The sequence below is a fragment of the Canis lupus genome, chromosome 8 (genome assembly GCF_003254725.2).
Source record: "Canis lupus dingo isolate Sandy chromosome 8, ASM325472v2, whole genome shotgun sequence".
NCBI classification, from domain to species: Eukaryota; Metazoa; Chordata; class Mammalia; order Carnivora; family Canidae; genus Canis; species Canis lupus.
Genome location: NC_064250.1, coordinates 7,326,010 through 7,339,669, shown reverse-complemented (window position 1 = coordinate 7,339,669; position 13,660 = coordinate 7,326,010). Strand labels below are relative to the sequence as shown.

The window sequence follows — 13,660 nt, the reverse complement described above, 5'->3', positions numbered from 1 at the left end:
TATTTTAAGATTTGTGTGGAATCAGAAAAGACCCCGAATAGCCAGGGGAATTTTAAAAAAGAAAACCATATCTGGGGGCATCACAATGCCAGATTTCAGGTTGTACTACAAAGCTGTGGTCATCAAGACAGTGTGGTACTGGCACAAAAACAGACACATAGATCAATGGAACAGAATAGAGAACCCAGAAGTGGACCCTGAACTTTTTTATGGTCAACTAATATTCGATAAAGGAGGAAAGACTATCCATTGGAAGAAAGACAGTCTCTTCAATAAATGGTGCGGGAAAATTGGACATCCACGTGCAGAAGAATGAAACTAGACCACTCTTTCACCATACACAAAGATAAACTCAAAATGGATGAAAGATCTAAATGTGAGACAAGATTCCATCAAAATCCTAGAGGAGAACACAGGCAACACCCTTTTTGAACTCGGCCACAGTAACTTCTTGCAAGATACATCCACGAAGGCAAAAGAAACAAAAGCAAAAATGAACTATTGGGACTTCATCAAGATAAGAAGCTTTTGCACAGCAAAGGATACAGTCAACAAAACTAAAAGACAACCTACAGAATGGGAGAAGATATTTGCAAATGACGTATCAGGTAAAGGGCTAGTTTCCAAGATCTGTATTTGTTTTTAAAGGAAGGGATATTTTGATAGCGCTCAAAAAATGAATTTTATCTTTTTATTACCCTAAATTCAGGTTTGATTATAAATGAAGTATTTTATATGGCCTCAGAATTCTCAGGTGGTAAACATTCTTTGTTGTTTTAATATAGCCTTTGAGAAGATTTAGCCTCTTTGTGTGTTCATCACTTCTAGTTGTCCTTTTAAAGTTCCTCTATTCTACAGGATTTTGAAGCATTTAGGTATAAGAGATAAGAAGCCAGTCAACTATCTATATTCTCCCTTTATTAGGGGGGACACCAAGAAAATAAAAAAGTTGTATCCTAATAATAATAAAAAAAAGTATATGTTTATCTTTGTTGCTATGGACTAAATAGTGCTCCCTCCTTCAAATTCATATGTTAAGCCTTAATTCCCATGTGATAAGGCCTTTAAAGAGGTAAGTAAGATAAAATGAGGTCATGAGAATAGGGCCCTAATCCAATAGGACTGTTTTCCCTATAAGAAGAGGAAGAGATGACAGGACACACATAGAGAAAAAGCAATGTGAGGACACAGTGAGGAGGTAGTCACCTGTAAGCCAAGGAGAGAGGCCTCGGGAGAAACCAAATCTGCTGACACTGTGATCCTGGATTTCCTTTTTTTTATTTTTTTATTTTTTTAAAAAATTTTTTTTAATTTTTTTTTATTTATTTATGATAGTCACAGAGAGAGAGAGAGAGAGGCAGAGACACAGGCAGAGGGAGAAGCAGGCTCCATGCACCGGGAGCCTGACGTGGGATTCGATCCCGGGTCTCCAGGATCGCGCCCTGGGCCAAAGGCAGGCGCTAAACCACTGCGCCACCCAGGGATCCCTGATCCTGGATTTCCTATCCACAACTGTGACAAAAGAAGTTGCTTTCTATTTATTTATTTATTTATTTATTTATTTATTATTTATTTATGATTTTGTTTCTTTATTCATGAGAGACACAGAAAGAAGGCAGAGACACAGGCAAAGGGAGAAGCAGACCCCTCTCAGGGAGCCGGATGTGGGACTCAATCCCCCATACTGGGATCACACCTTGCTGCTGAGCCACCCAGGCGTCCTGAAGTTTCTCTTTTTTTAAGTCAGTCTGTGATACTTTGCTATGGCAGCCTAGCAGACTAATACAGTCATAAATATACTAATAACAGGCTTCTTGGCAAACAAGCTAACAGTATTAGCTATTGGAAGAGTTCTTATCTATGGGGTGATTTTTAGCAAATACACCTGATTGCTTATCATTCCTTATGTTAAACAAATTTATAATCTATGTATATATGGGGCATAGATTCCTGGAAAATATGTTATATGATTAAATGAATATAAAATGGAAATGTTTCATAAATGATACTGTTTACTTTTAGTGTAAAGTAATGTACCAGAGCCTCTGATGCAGTAAGAAAAGACTCAGAGAGTCATGATCTCTCTCTGCTTCTCCCTAGGTCTCTAGCTTGTAGGTTCTTCTGTCATCAAAATGATTAGTAAATCCCTGGGTCATCAGAGTCTGATTTGACATTTTGATTCTTTGAATTATTTCACTGATAAAATTTGGGAGTTATTTTGTATAGAAAATATAGTTTCCTAGGTGAGTGGGTTGGAGTTTTTCTATGTTAATTTTATTTGGAGAAGAATATATGCCGCAATTAGGTAATAATGAAACACAGAACAATGACTTTTCTGCATATCCATGGCATTAAAAGTGTTTACATGTAGGAATTAGACGAAGTGACTAAACTTCAACAATACACATCAGCTTAACTGGTAGAAACCTCCAATGAAGTAGACACACTTTGATTTTATGGTATAATCTACCAACGGTAAGATAGAAACCATTTTCAATTTTATTTTTTTTAATACTTTCTGTTTTCTTTTATTAAATAATTGTGTTGGAAGTGAGCTTGAGAGATCATATTTAAATAGTCTTGTAGATCAAGAGCTTCTGATTACACACATCAAAAAGAGAAAATTATTTAAACATAGAACATATCCAAGGGAAGCTTCTAAACATCTCAGTTACATATCACAAAGTCTAACAACCCTAACCATCAAAATAATATACTTACCATCTCAATATCAACTATTCCTGCTGTAAATGAAAAACATTTGTATCTCTTGTTTTCCGTGGACAGAAAGAACAGCTGCTCACCATTTGAAGTCCTCTCTTGTATTTATGTATTTGCATTCTATGCCAGTGACTTTTATATATACACACACACATATATACATATACACTTTTAATAATAAAAGTTATTATTCCATTATGGTGTCAGTTCACCTTGGTTGTTGTAAACTACTTTTATATAGTTACAGAAAGCATTACTTGCCTTTAAAACTATACTCATGACATTCACAGAGATTTTGAAAACAGTTTAATGAAATACACAAAGTGATTAACTGTATGAAAAAAAAAAAAAAAGAACCATACCATTTGGAAAGAACTGTATAGTGTTTGGATTTGTCACTAAAGATTTTTATCTTACCCACATCTCTATCCTTGACATGTTAGGCAGCTGTGAAACTGTACTATTCTTAAAAATTGTCATGGTTAAGGCAGTTCAACAACTTCCCCTGGCATTATAGGTAATGTTATTTACATTCAGAATACTCTATGTCTAAACTAAAATACTTAGCTGTAATTCAGGGCAGTTTTTTCCAGTTCCCCTTTCCCTCCCTCAACCCTCTGCAATATCCTGCAGTGTTGTTGTATTATGTACCTTCCTCCCCTAATTTTAATCTTTATGTAACAAGGATGTCATAGATGCAGTATCTTAAACCAAAGGTTTTGTTTTAATGGTGAAAATATCACCACACTGTGGAAGACCATTAAAAGAGGTATTTTTCATTGTGAGAGTCATTTTAGCATGAATCAAATCACATATGTGGTAGTCAGTTTTATTCTCTGACTATGCATACATATGCAATAACCTTGATCTCTGGGAGAACCTCCTTTTTTTCCCCTCAATTTTTACATTCTTGTTTTCACTTTCTTCTCAAAGAATTTTTTTGAGTAATAATTATGTTAGTTTGAAGAACATGAACTTTAGTTTATCAAAAGAGATTTCACGTAAAACATCTCTTTAGCCTTCTATAAACATTTGCACTAGGGAGAAAATATGTGAACTACCCAATCCTATTTTATTGGAGCCAAAGTTAGTTGTCTGTGTGTATGTATTCATGTGATATAAACTATTGTCTTTCCAAATCAGTGTGAAATTGTATGCTGATCTAAAATATAAAAATACATGTTGTTCTCATGAAATCCAGTATTTTTATTTTTTCCTGATAGTGGCATTATTGTAAAATTAAAAAAATAAACTGCAATTTTAGGAAGAAATTTGACTCTGCAACTAACTTAGCATGTGAACTTGACCACACTGATGAAGCTATAGTTGATTTTCTGTCTTAGTCTACTACATGAGAAAAGCAGCAGGTGAAAATTTAATGCTTGGCCATAAAGATTACCATACTGTAGGAGCCAAGAACAAGCTGCCCCAAGATAAGCCACTTTGGCATGAAAATTATCCTGAGCTAAAGGTAATTAAGACCCCATGTGCTCAAGAGAAACTTTTGCCCTTCCTTCAACTTCAATCTATAGTGGTGGGGAGGGGGAGGGTCTTTCACAGAATAATGGTTATTATCAGAGATAAATGTTATCTGAGTGACCTTTTTGTGGAGGCTGAGAAAATTAAGGCCATTCCATCTCAAGTTTAGCGTTAGCACAAGTACAGCCATCTCAGGCTCCTGTGAACAAGAGCTGTACTTTACCCTACTTCAGTTACAGGAAAAACCGCAGAATGCCCTTAACAGAAAGTCCCATAACAGAATGAGAACAGATCTTAAGAAACTCCCCACCCTTTCCCCCATATCGGAATGAAGAAATTCCTCCACCCCTTCTGGAAATCTCCTAGACCAGTCTATAAAAAACCCAGCTGTAACCCACTTCAGGGTCCAAGTCCCTGCTCCGCTGTGTTGGGTACACTTGGACCCAAGCTCCAGCTTGCTAATAAACCCTCGTGTGCTTTCATCGGTGTCGGCTCCTCGGTGGTTTTCTCGGATTTGCAATCTTGGGCACATTTTTTGGCCAGGCAAACATCTAATTACCAAATGTCTATCTGCTCTTCTAATTGCCCTAGGAATTGCATTTATTTCCTCTGAAGTCCTGGATCCTTAGACATATACACATTTTCCCTGAATGTCTTTGGAATTTCCATGTCTATGTGAATTTTCCACAGGTATGCTATTAAACTTGATTTTCTCCTGTTAATCTGTCTGATATTGATTGGATTCTTAGTCTAGCTAGAAGGAACTTTAAAGGGACAAATTCTTGCTTCCTTTCAATATCATACTCCTAAGTGTTTTAATATGGAGACATTTAATACTCCTTTTATTTTTGGTCTGGATTTAAAATTTGTATTCCAAAATGAATAAAAATAAAACTACTTTTTTCAACAAAAATGTATTGTGCCAATCATGCCGATCAATGCTATTGCTTGAAAGGGGAGTAGAATTTGTTACCCCAAAATATGTCATTTTGGCATGAGCATTATTTCAAGCTAAAGACTATCAAAACCCAGCAGATTCAGGAAAAGAGCTTTGCCTCCCCCTTCAACTGCCTAAATTAATGCTGGAAAAGGAAGAGAGCTATTACCATACATTCTCTTTTATCTAAGAAAGTTGTTTATATAACAGAGCAACCTTTGTTTTTTAAACATCTGCTTTCTCCTTACTATGAATGGCCTTAAGTGTCCAAATCTTTCAATATTTTTTTATAAACATCTCAAAATCAATTCTAAATGTCTAAATGAAGAGGGTTTTTGTTTTGTTTGGTTTGGTTTTTTTGACCTTAAACCGGCTTTGGAACTTTCCAAAGGGTCTATGGGACAGAGCAAAAGGTGTGTATTCTCTCTTTATAAGAAGGAAGATGTTACACTAGGTTTATTCAATAAGTTTAATTACATGGGAAGCGCTGTCAAATAAGAAGTAACACTAAGCCTTTTTTATGTCGTACTTTACAGGGATGTATGCATTTTAGAAATTGTATGAAATTCTAAATTGTATGAAATTTAGAAATTGTATGAAATTATTATGTCCTGGTATAAAATTAAAACTTACATTTCTAGTTTTTTAAAAATATGGTATGTCACAGAAGTAACCAAATGTTTTTTTGTCAATTTCATTGTCATGTCAAATGCATTACCTGGTCTTTAACAGTCGACATTGTAAAGGTTTTTGTTATTGTTTACGGTTATTGTTTTACACTGATGCCTATGCGAAAATGTTCTTGTAAAAGTGCTTCAGTCAAGGGAATTCATGGAAAGGCCTCTGGCAAACATAAGTTTCTGAAAGTTTTAAGATCATAAAACTAAAGTGGGTAAGAATTTTTCAGAACTAATGGTAAAAATGGATTCAACAAATGAGGGGTGCCTGGGTGGCTCAATCTGCTGAGCATCAGACTCTTGATTTTGAGTCATGTCATGATCTCATGGGCCATGGGATCAAACTGCATCAGATTCTGCACTCAGCATGGAGTCTGCTCAAGATTCTTTCCCTCTGCCCCTCCCTCAACTCGAGCATTCTCTATTTCTCTCTCTCAAATAAATACACATAATCTTTAAAAAAAAAAAAAAAAAGAACAAGAAGGAATTAATGGGACTGAGTGAATTGATAAGTTGGTTATAATTGTTATGACCTTTCTGTTTGAAACATTGCTGATTCTTTAATGATTTTCCAGACTAAAGGAAATTTTTTCTCTTAAGCTACCCATTTTTTAAGCTATCAATGTTTTAAGCTACCTATATTTTAGATCAACTTGGTTAAGTGCACCTTTGTAAACAAAGCTGAAACAGTGACCTTATCTCCCTGCCTGATCCCTCTAGAATTTGGAAAATCTTAGTAAGAAAATATTATTTCATGGCTATATATTTATTTGCATAAATTCATTAAGAATCTGTTCTCCTTGTAAGAGGACAAAATTGGAAACAATGGTTATATTACCAAAGCTTTGACTGGAATGTAATATTTGAGAGAGATGAGCATGAATCAAATATGCCAGACAGCTTTAAGGTAACTATGGTTGACTTTGTGGAGCCAATAAAGGTGAATAAGGAAGGTCACTTTCTCGTAGGCACAAGAACCTTGGGATATATTTGGGACCTTAAAGAGAATTCACACAAATCTATACATATTGCAGGTGAAGTCTGAGAGCAAGTCCTTGGTTTGGCTTCCTGGTCCCAAGAGGTTTTTGAAAGTTCAATCTGAGATTCCCTATGAAAAAGTTCCAGCAAAGCACACTTCGAGTCTATAGGGCCAATTACTATTCTTGCTACATGAATGTAAATAATCAGGCCTCGTTTATCAAAACTAGATTTATTTTGCAAACAAATTAGTGATAATTTGGCTATTTTTGGCCAAAATGAAGGTGATGTTAGGGAGAAAAATTATGTGTCAGCCCCATATCTTATGGATATTAGAATCTAATACTGTTCATTGGCTTTGAGGTTTTGCTTTACTTGTAAACTGACTGGATCCTGAATTCTTCCAGTTTCTTCCAATATTGGCTATGACACTTCAAACTAATGCTCCCAGTATCCCCAATACCACCCTATTCTTTTGACTTAGAATCACTAAGAACTAAAACTGCCCTTTTTCCTGAAACACTGCAAATTGAAGCTAAAATCGTGATATAAACTTTAGAGAAATGACACAGTAACTTTTGTTCACACAGCCTTCTTTGGGCCATTCAGAAAGTTTACCCGTGTACCCGAGGACATCATCAAAGACATTCAAACTGTGGACTAGAAAAATCTGTCAGATTGCCACTGCCTGCCCTCATTCTATTTGAAGATGCTTTGAGCATGACATCTAGAAATCTTGACTGGCAGCTCTCAGGACTCATTCACTGGGTTTAAATTTGCCCCAACCATTACCCTTTGTGTTTCAAAATAAAAGAATTTCCATTGAAATGCCACTTATTAATTACCTGACCACTTACACGATATAGGCCTCACTTTGGGAGACCAGTGGCATCACTTTCTTCTGAAATGAAACACAATTGTTTAACTGAACTGACCTATTCTCAATACAGACTGGTCTAATGAGATATGGAGCAATCTCTCAATTTAACTTCTGTACTGTGAAACTTCTTTTTTGAAGTTTCGAAGGCAGGACTGAAGAGCAGAATTTGTCACCTCATAGTAGGTCACTTTGGCATGAGCATTATTTTGAGCTGAAGGCAATCAAAATCCAGTAGATTCAGGAAAAGCTCTTTATCTCTCCCAGCCCAAATGCCTAAATTTACACTGTAAATGGGTCTTGTACCGGGAAGAGAGCTGTTGTTAGGGATTTCTTTTTACCTAAGAAACTTACCTGAAGAGAGCAACCTTTGTTTTCCAAACATCTCCTTTTACCTTCCTGTGAATAATGGCCTTCCTTCTGCTTTCTAATCCTAGACCTGTAACTCTTTCCTAAACATAAGTCTCAATTACCTGGCTGCCTATTGGGTCCCATATTGTTATGAAGCTCATGTACATATAAAATGTTTTTTTCCTGTTAATCTTCCACCCATTTAATAATTAGACCAGCCAAATAACTTAGAAGGAAAGAAGGGAAAACTTTTCTGACCCTATGCTTGTCTTAGATGTAGGTCATATCACACAGCTTCTTGCCTTAAGAATCTTATCACCTGGTAAGTAAAATAAAACAGGTATACAGGTAACTGCCAGTAGGAAGCATTACATTACATGTCCTAAACAAAAGATAGGAAGAGAACTAAGAAGGGTCCATGCAAATGCTAAAATGCTAAGGAGGCTCAGATGTCAGGTGGTGGCGAAGGGAGTAAATAAACTGTACAAGTTTCAAATGAATTAAAACGAATAGGAATCAAGTGAATTGCAAGGATTTAGGATAGATTCATGAAACAAACCTGTATTCATGGGATCTTTCAATTTTTGAGAACATATTACATTTGAATATCTTTCCTTAGTGGTGTGTGTGAATAATCTGTTTAAAATAATTACAATAAAACTTTCATTAAGATCTTGGATTTTTGTTCATCGTAGAAAACAACAACAGAATTATATGTCCTGCGCATAACTACGTGCAATTTTGGAAACAACATACAAGGAGATTCTCTGAGCTGTTAGAAACAAAGGATAGCTTTTTTTTCTTTCTTCTCTTACTTCCATTAATGTTGACTTTTCTTGTTTAAAGCTATAAGAAATATTCTGAATACTAATGTGACAAAATCAGATGCAATCCCCAAATACCATATTTGCTTAATGATAAATACCTAGTCCTTATTACCTTTAAGAAAATTTAGACAATTCTCTTTGTCCTGTAGCCTTGGGGTAGTGAGGAAAGTTAGGCATAGTATTTTAATGTTCATTCCTCTTTTGCTGTTAGCTATCATTAATCCCTAATGCCTGGAACGGCATAAATTTCTTCTACAAAGGAAGCCCACAGGTCGTTTTTATTTGGAGCAGTTTTTTTTCTATGTGCCACAATATATTCCATTATGTATTACCTCGTCTGAATGCAAAACTGTTTTATATGCAGATTTAAGGTAATGAGCACTCAAGTTTAAAAAATGGTTCTGGTATCCTGTAGCTTCTCAATAATAATATACTCTTACATTCCAACAGAGAAGGATGGATTATGGGTTTTTCAATTTGCATCAGGCATATTAATTGCAGAGTAGGGCTTCCACATAAAATATCAATGTACTGGAACAAACTGTTAATGTACCAGAATATGAACACTTACACTCGGTTCTGGAACTTTCAAAGGAATCATCCTTTTTTTTCCTTCTCTCTCTTTCTCTCTCTCTCTCTCTCTCTTGTTTTTATACCTCTGGAGATGGTCGAGTTTTTTAGTCAGTGAATGAGAACTATGTAACCTCTGTTTCTCTGAAAAATCCCTAATTAGATTAAGTGCAGTAGGGCTTTTCTAGTCATTCTGCTGGGGAACAATACAACAAGCCATTAGGGAAAGAGAATAATTTAGAGGATCTGGAGGAAACTTTATTTTAGAGTTGCTTTGAAGAAACATGACATGGAAGATCAACTTTATGTTGTAGTTGGAGGCAGAGAAGCACACTCAACTTTTATTTGCATTATATTTCTCAACTGTGAAGAAAATACCTAAAACTAGTAAAACTGTAATTGGAAGTTTTATAAGTAATTTTCAGCTGAGGTTTGGCACTGTGGGCTTAATTATAGAAAACTGTGTATTATGTGCGTTACTGCATGGAAGTACTTGAATTATGGGTTGTCTTGTAGGCATAAAATTGTGAATGTCCATTTAAAAAAATTGTAACAAACTCCTTGTGCTTTATCTTTTTTAAAAGGTTGGATAACTAATCTAAATTACAGATACAGATTGGTTAGGTTAGAATACAGATTTGAATATTTAAAAGTATGTGTTCTATATTTTATAATGTGGATGTTTTCCTATGCTGAAAAGATAAAGCAGCAGGAAGAAATAGTTTGAGGTTTAAAGGCACAGACTACATTTTTTTTTGTAGGCTGTACATAGTATGTAAATTCTAAGTAATTGATGAATATTCATTGAATAAAATTCTCATCTATTGTATCCTAAATTGTCACTTCTTTTACAGTTATTTTATCCCATGTTCTTTTTGATGCTTAATGAAATTTGTAATTTTATTATGCTCAAACAGCAGTAAAATGGGAACCCACTTCTTAAAACCATTCTGAGAAAGACAATATTTGAGTTTGCATGCCACAGCTATAAGCAAAGAATTATTTCACTAGGAAAGAGAAGAAATACCACCCACATAATCCAACAGGAGACCTGATTCATTTTGTGTCTGGAGCAATCTGCACAATGTTACAAACTGAAATGAATTTCCTTTTCAATCTTCAGGTGAAAAAAATAGTGAGAATGCCCTGCCTTCCCAATTGATGTAAATTTCTCTTCTTACCTCTTAAGAAATCATGTGTGTTTGTTTTATTTTGCAATGGTAGCTTTGACCTCATAGCTGTTAAAAGGCTCAGGGTGTCATGGGTCAAAAACTAAGGCAAGATAGACTTTTCTCAGCACTAAAACACAACCTAATCTATGGTAAAAGTAATTTTGATACTGTTTAAAGAAATAGCCTTGGGCAACATGAATGTTCTTTTGCTGTAGCATGCTGGCTGAAAAACAGGCATAGATACATGCTCAATGAAGAGACCCCGGTAAATCACTAGCATATAAACTGTGCATCAGTTAGGTGCTAACATTTTGAGAAATGATGAAAGTGTGTTGTTCTCATTTTGTATTACATAGAGTGGGTGTATTTTAAACTCAAGGAATTTGATTTCTAGTAGGAAAGCCAAATAAAGTGTTGCAATTGTTTTATTTATGGGCAGTTCTTTCAACTGAATTCCTTTTATTTCCTATTTTTTTTCTCCTTGTTTGAAACGCCACATAACACAAGATGCTGCTTGTTTTGTGTGCCTTTTTATATTGTGAACAAAGATGGAAAATAGGTTCAAATACCTCATTCAAAAATGTTTTACTTAATTTCATCAGTGGACAAGATAACATCATGTTTTCTGAATTTGTTTTTCTTGGTAAACATCACTAAAAAAAGTTTAATCCTTATGAAGAATACCATAAGTCTTAATTTGATACCTATAGAGGTTTAAGTTTTTTATGAACTTCTACTATTTAATGAAAATTGCTTTGGATCATAATATTTTTAGAGGTAGTGATTAAATGCACTTACCCCTCCTCCTGATACATCTACCTTCTATGTTCTTAGATAAAAATCAAATGAAAATTAATCTCACGTTCTAAGTGATGTTAACTGGATTCAGGGATCTTATGATGTCCTTTACTTCCTTTGAGGCATCATTTGGCAACACAAGTACAATTCCAGCATAGCTGCTGATTTTTAGTTGCAGTTTTTATTTTTTAATTCTTGTGGGGAGAGGGATTTAATCTCTCAAACTTCGTTGGTAAATTACATTGATGAATGCATTTTGACAGGAAGCTTTACTGAAATGAAAAGGACTCATGTGTAAGGGTGGGAATAACTATTCTAAGAGCTTTTTCATGGTGCTCGTTACCAGGGAAACCACTGCTTTGTCTGTACGTGTTTGGAATGGCTGCCTCATTAGAACTCAGGCTCCCAGACAGTCACTTTGTGGTCCTGATGAAATGAAAGGGATGAACCTATTTTAGTTGATTAACTCCAAATTAAGAAAAATAGCATACTTAAAAGACAGATTTCCAAAAGCTAAACATATGGAATTATGGGGAAACTGTAAAGGTAATATTGATTAGGCCTTTTTAGCCACTTCCGTGGCTAAATTTTATTTATATTTTTATTTTTTTCTTTCCCTTTGCCTATTTATAAATTTATGGAAGAATAAGCAGTGGAATATTATATATTAACAACTGCCAAATAAACATTGGATGTGATAGATCCTGGTAGTTGCACAAATATGTACATACTTCTTTTATTAACAATTCATTTTTTCCTTGCAGTGACTGGTCTATGTCATAGCTACAATATTATCACAGCAGACTGAATTCATTGACTCGGGCATAAAGGTATTGAAAAGCTGTGTCAGAAACCCACATTGGGGTAGTATTCATTTTTCTTTAAACAAAGCAGTGTCATACCCAGAAATTATATGGGCCGATATTAACAGCACAGAGGGCAATATAACTTTGATGATTGCTCTAAGCTTAAATATAGTAAAAAAAAAAAAAAAAAGATAGCAAGCAGGCATGAAAACATTTCAAGTTCAAGGAAGCTCAAACTCGCAAGTAATGCTACTTCTTCCTGCATCTTATTATGAGTCAAATTTCCTTCGGCAATTCGTTGGCACTTAAAATTTCTGTGCCTGACTCATGACAGAGATAAAGCGGCAGATTTATAGGGTCTTTTCTTTCAAAAACAAGTTATATAAATTTCTTGTTTTGCCATTCTGTATAAGTATCCTCAAGGTACTAGAATCTTAAATATTCTCATCTAATGATTCATCCTGAAGGAAAAAAGACTCACGAAATCCAAAGAAAAATTTTGCCCCACCAGATTTTTTAAATCCCTATTGTTCAAATAAATTAGCTTTAATCAAATTAACAATATTGATTTTTTTCCTGTAGTACAATTTCAGAAAGAGCAATATCAAAATGATCTCCTGAACTTTGCAAGCTTAGTTTTGTCTGGAAAGTATCAAAAATTTGGTTTTATACATGTTAAACATAAAATGGCTATTAGAAATTCAAGAGGAGATGCTATTAAGGAATCTTTCACAAAGGTAGAATGCACAAGACTTGGTTTTTAATTGAGTGGAGAATGAGAGGAAGGTGGGGATAAATTCAGGATTTATCATGACTCCCAGGCCTGAATGAGTAAAAGGTATTTACTACCTTTATAGTCATTCATTGAGATTGGAGCTACTACAGTAATGGTTCTCAGTCCTGGCTACCCATGAACATCATCTGAGGAGCTTCTAAAAATACTAATACTTTGAAACCAATGTAACATTGTGTGTCAACTATACTTCAATTAAAAAAAAAATACTAATGCCTGAGATACAATATCAGGGATTTTATTTAATTGCTAAGGGGCTGGGTCTAGAACAATGTTTAAAAATTGCTCCCCTGCCAATTCTAATGTAAAGCTAGACTTTAGAACCTTGATATTAGAATCATTATCATGCTTCCTAACCTCATCTGAATATTAGAGGCACCTGAATTTTTTTTTCATCTCAATACACAGGTAGCAGCCCAGATTGATTAAACAGGCATCTGCGGAAAGTGGGGCCCAGAATTTTAAATTTCCCCAGGTGATTCCCACTGGAGTCAGGGTTGAGAGTCTTGACACTAGGGGAACAGTCGTTTAGGTGAAGGAGCTGGTGTTAAAAAGAAATGCTGGATTTGAATGGGCTCTGGTACACCCAGCTGGAGTACTTAGTAAACACTTGACTGTGAAACTGAGGCTGTAGAGGACAAGTCTAGATATAAAATGTGGATGACAGAAACATA

At 35.0% G+C, this 13,660-nt stretch overlaps 1 long non-coding RNA gene across 2 annotated transcripts; it reads left to right on the top strand.

Annotated features, from left to right (window-relative positions):
* The first annotated feature begins 4,618 nt into the window (after nt 1–4,618).
* Nucleotides 4,619–12,404, top strand: LOC112657676 (uncharacterized). Of its 2 annotated transcripts, XR_003135215.3 has the most exons (3): nt 4,619–4,890; nt 7,383–11,933; nt 12,152–12,404. It is a non-coding gene; the product is annotated as an uncharacterized LOC112657676 (long non-coding RNA). The 2 variants fall into 2 exon arrangements; XR_007412253.1 differs by having other exon boundaries at nt 4,619–11,933.
* The last annotated feature ends 1,256 nt before the right edge of the window (nt 12,405–13,660 follow it).